Source organism: Humulus lupulus, chromosome 3, assembly GCF_963169125.1.
Source record: "Humulus lupulus chromosome 3, drHumLupu1.1, whole genome shotgun sequence".
NCBI classification, from domain to species: Eukaryota; Viridiplantae; Streptophyta; class Magnoliopsida; order Rosales; family Cannabaceae; genus Humulus; species Humulus lupulus.
In genome coordinates this window covers 13,631,819-13,637,045 of record NC_084795.1, presented here as the reverse complement: position 1 = coordinate 13,637,045, position 5,227 = coordinate 13,631,819, and the positions used below count along the sequence as shown (strand labels likewise).

Below are 5,227 nucleotides of genomic sequence, written 5' to 3'. Positions count from 1 at the left end.
GTAGCTATGGGCTGCACTATACAAAATATTCAGCAGTACTTGAAGGGTATTGTGATGCTAATTGGATATCTGATATGAAAGACTCAAAATCTACGAGTGGATATGTGTTCACACTCGGTGGTGCAGCTGTATCATGGAAATCTTCTAAACAAACGATAATAGCTAGATCCACGATTGAATCTGACTTTATTGCCTTAGACAAGTGTGGCGAAGAAGCTGAATAACTTTGTCAATTTTTAGAAGATATTCTAAAATGGCCTAAACCATCGCCAGCTATTGGCATACATTACGATAGTCAATCAGCAATTGGTAGGACACATAATAATATGTATAATGGTAAGTATAGACATATACGTCGTAGACACAATACCATTAGACAACTACTCTCAACTAGAGTTATCTCTATTGACTATGTAAAGTCAAAGGATAATATTGCGGATCCGCTAACCAAATGGTTAAATAGAGAGTTGGTTGAAAAATCATCGAGGGGAATGGGTCCAAAGCCCATGAATGAATAAAGTCAATACAGTAGACACCCCACCTAGTTGACTGGAGATCCTAAGATCTAGGTTCAAAGGGACAACTAAAACTGTAAAGATTATGTTGGATTACTATGAGGGTTATCCTTATTGTCCATTCCTATGATGAAACAGTGATAACCGTAAGGAAAAGGTTAAGCTATGCTTTTAATTATTTTTTATGCGTCGAAATGTCGAGCAGAGTAATACGGGTTACTCTTAATTAAGAAAATCACCTGTGTGAGAGAAAAGATGGGTCGCTTCTATAAGGATTGAATAAGGGCTTAATTCTTAGAATATCTCTTGCAGAACCATTGAAATGGTCAAGGCCAAAACGAACATAAAAGTTAGAACTAAAGTATGTCAGGAGAGATTCCTGTGTGTGGTATATCATTGTTTACACGAACAGAAGAACAATTCAAAGACATCGCGTCTACTGATCGGCCAGGCCAGTAAAGTAAATGTACTCACACAAGGGAAGGTTCAAAGGGTAACACCTACCTATCCTATGCAAGTTTCAAACGTTAAACTCTATCACCAGGGTCGGTTGACTAATCAACTATAGGAAAGTGAATGAAATCTTACTTTTGTGGTTTGTCTCACATTGCTTATGAATAGATTTTTGCCTTAGGGAAAATCTATAAATAAGACCTTAGTGGTATTTAGTTAGAATTACACCTAATACTAATGAATGAAATCTTACTTTTGTGGTTTGTCTCGCATTGCTTGTGAATATATTTTTACCTTAAAAAAAATCTATAAATAAGTCCTTCTTAATTAAAGGCAAAAATCTATTCACAAGCAATGTGGGACAAACCACAAAAGTATATATATTAATCTTCAAATGAAGACATATACATATATTAGTATTAGATGTAATTCTAACTAAGGCCACTAAGGTCTTATTTATAAATTTTTCCTTAGGCAAAAATCTATTTACAAGTAATTTAGGACAAACCACAAAAGTAAGATTTCATTCACTTTTCTATAATTGATTAGTCAACCTTTTTTATTTAGGGTATCATGTGATTAGTTACTGGAATTATTGTGTTTAATTGTTCTTTGCCGAACATACAACATATATTTTAAAGCGATTAATATAAACAAGTGTATCATCATGAATTTAAACACAATAATTACAGTGACTAGCTTTGAAGAAAATAGAGAATGAATTTAAAATCCTTAACTAAAATTATTCTTTTTCAACAAATAATTGCTATAAAACAATGTCTACCTCTTATCATTACCCTAAACACATCAGGTAAATTTATTATTATCAAACTAAATATTTAAAAGTAAGCATTTTGAAATAAAATTTTGTCACAAATCAAACCACATTTTCACTACACATTGACCTTAAATTGCACCATTGCAATGTGATGCAGTGCAGTTTTTAATTAAATTTTAAAAAATTATAAATAATTTAACACTAAATTTTAACAATACTTCCAAATTTTAACAATACAATGAAACTTTAAACAACATGAACAAAATTTAAAATGATTAAATTAAAATATATAAAAATTGATATATTTATTAAAAATAAGGTGCACTGTGAATCAAAACTGTGAATCACAAACAATAAATTGTACTGTAGCGTGCGATTTAAGCAAAATACAATATACACCACACCACAAATAATTTAAAATAATGTGGGTAGTTTTGATCATTTTTTTAACACCCTGTTAAGAAAATCTCATATTAGTTTTGGTACAAGTACAAGCATCATCTATATAAGATAGGAATGCAATTCAACAACTTAAACTTTTGGATTAGTATGATTCCTACATTAAATGTTATTAAAGTAGAATTGCTCCTAAAAAGAGTATCCCTCCATTTAATTTATTAAGAGTGGAATAACTAATTTTAGGAGAAAGACACACATCAATCTCGTACAAATCTAATTAAGATGACTCTACACACCAACATTTTAGGATTTTGAAATGTACTAATAACAAAATATCAAGACACATACTATCACCAACAAAATCTAAATGAAAAACTACAATAATAGTATTCTCAACAACTATTAGTGAAGTCAATCACCTTTTGGTGGGGTGGTTAGACATTGAGCTTTGTAATTCAAGGTCGGAACCTATACTATCAATTTGTATATATCATATAATATGTGTATATTTGTACCCTAATAAGGTAGTGTTGCAAGTCTCCATATAATGACAATTATGGTGTTGATGTACGGTACATATAAATTGGGGAGCTATAATGCATATATTATCTTAAATATATAATGAATGAAAAATTAATAATTAAAGATTTTCAAGAAGTCACTATGATCTACAAGCTAAGATTAGTAGTAAATGTACTAATCACTGCGAAGATCAATCGAACTAGTAAATATAAACTAAGATTAATTTTATTATCGAATATCTACAAATGTTCATTTGTTTCAAACAACTATCAAAGAAAGAAGAAGAGGGAAGAGAAAACTTGTCCAAAAGACTATCGAAAATAAATGGTCAAATTATTCAATATAAATTAACGGTATGTGGTTTTGTTTATATATATTTTTAAGAAAATCTTATCTCTCCTTTCATTTTAAAATGAATATAATATATTGGATTATTAGTGATACTACCAATAATGTTCAATTTATTATATTAATTAAAAAATATATATAACATCAAATTGGGATTAAAATAGAATGATTCGTGATGTTTCGATTTTCTTTAATTTACTTTATCTTTATCATAAAAGCTAGGTGTTTATTTCAGTTTGTCTAAATATCAACCATGCTTCTGCACCTTTCTTTCCTTATGAATAATCCAATACTCTCAACGGTCGGAAAATAATAAAATAGTGATTAAGATTCCCACTCCATAACAATTCAAATTTCCCTAATAAGACATAATTGTTGATAGAATTGGAGGAAAATCAAAGAGTGATTCACATTAACAATGTGATGGTGGTGGTGCTTTACACGCACGCGAAATGAGGGTGGCGCAGGGCCAGTGCGCGTGACATGCAGATTTCGTGTGTGGCAGTGCATAGTAACGTGACTAAACCCGCAAGTATTAAGAAAAACGGAGTTGGGCTATCACAGTTCACCTTCCCCCATTCTACACTACACTACACTACAAAATTATTATTATTATTTAGATTATGGTCAGTTGGTACCTCTTTCGGGGTTGGTTGACCGTAGTTTCATCAACACGTTTGACCAAACTTTGATACATATACTATAATACATCATTTATATATATTATATTCAATTAAACTAATCGTTTAGAGATCCCCACATGTCACTTCTACACTAATCTCTAATCATTACGTATGGTCCGTTACCAAAACAATCTTCTCAATAACTCTAGGAGTTCAATCAAATTAAATTAATGGTTACTGTGTCATTAGTTATTTTTTTTACAATACTATTTAGTCCTTAAAATTTTAATTTTAATTTAAGTTCTTGATTTATTTAGCAATTGTGGATTTTTTGTTTTGCGTAATGGGTGAAAGTAGTTAATTTTTTTTTTTTGTAAAATAACTTCAAAAAATGTGAGAGATATTGAGTGCATTTAGAAATTCTTGTAAAAAATTGTATAGAAAACCCCTTTTTTTTCAATGAAATTATTATTTGTTTTGTCGAAAATGTAGTAAGAAATTTGTAGTTTATTTATACATACAGGTATTTGTATTTTAAGGTGAAAAGTTACTTTAGTTGTCTAAAATTAATATGAATGAATCAAACAATTTAATAATCGAAAATTATAAAGAAAGTAAAGAACATATAAGGTTTTTTACAAAGTTCACTGAATAAATCATTTACTCAAAGACCAATGTAAAAACTTTCATTATATCAAATCTTGTTATTTACAAATTACAATCTCAAAACCTAATTTACTAAAGAACAAATGAAACATATAGAAATAATTACATTCACCTATTATTGAGTCTCTCACTTAATCTTCTTTCTTCTAAATCTCTTAGAAATATTATTGAAATCCCTTCTTTCTGAAATCCCTTTTAGAACTCTTTGAACAAAATCTCTATGTTTTTATACTTCAAGTATTTCAAACTCAACTTCATGAATGAAGCTACAAACCCTAACGAAAACCTGCAACAAACACAAAAAAGTAGAACTAAGAAGACAACAACAAAAACTCTCAGCAAAAAAATAAGGTCGTTAGTTAAAAAAATGCAAGACTAAAGACACCTATATATATCTCAACAAACCAACCTAACAACCACTTAAAAAAAATTAGAAAAAGTTAACTGTAAAACTATCCCACGTAGCAAGTGAAAACCATTAACATCACCATATGCAACAAACACACAATATAAATGCATCTGAGATCATAATTTGACATTATGAAAAACACATGCACAAATACATGGTTATTACACAAGAAAATAGTTTTTCGCACCTTACCGTGAATAGGTTCGACACTCATTCTTCATGTAAGTTCCTTGTGGGATGTGTTCGGTTTGAGATTTGTTATAATGTTCTATGCTATAATATAAACACTATTTGTAAGATATAATGAATTTTTTTTAAAAAAAAGTCTCATCTAATCTAAAATCCTAAAAGTACAAATATTTAATTTAAGGGACCAAATTGCAATAAAAGATATTAAGGAGAAAGAGTAATTGAGTGATAGGAACACACGTTGTTTATATATGTAATATATGTCGTGGCAAAATTTGTCCCATCATATCACTATTGCAAGTGGTCCGTAATTGATTCTGGGCCA

At 29.7% G+C, this 5,227-nt stretch overlaps 1 long non-coding RNA gene across 2 annotated transcripts; it reads right to left on the bottom strand.

Annotated features, from left to right (window-relative positions):
• Positions 1-4,311: 4,311 nt before the first annotated feature.
• Positions 4,312-5,010, bottom strand: LOC133820939 (uncharacterized). 2 transcript variants are annotated; one of them, XR_009887227.1, is made up of 2 exons: positions 4,901-5,010; positions 4,312-4,590 (listed from the first exon to the last, which is right to left on the bottom strand). It is a non-coding gene; the product is annotated as an uncharacterized LOC133820939 (long non-coding RNA). The 2 variants fall into 2 exon arrangements; XR_009887228.1 differs by having other exon boundaries at positions 4,906-5,010.
• Positions 5,011-5,227: the final 217 nt, after the last annotated feature.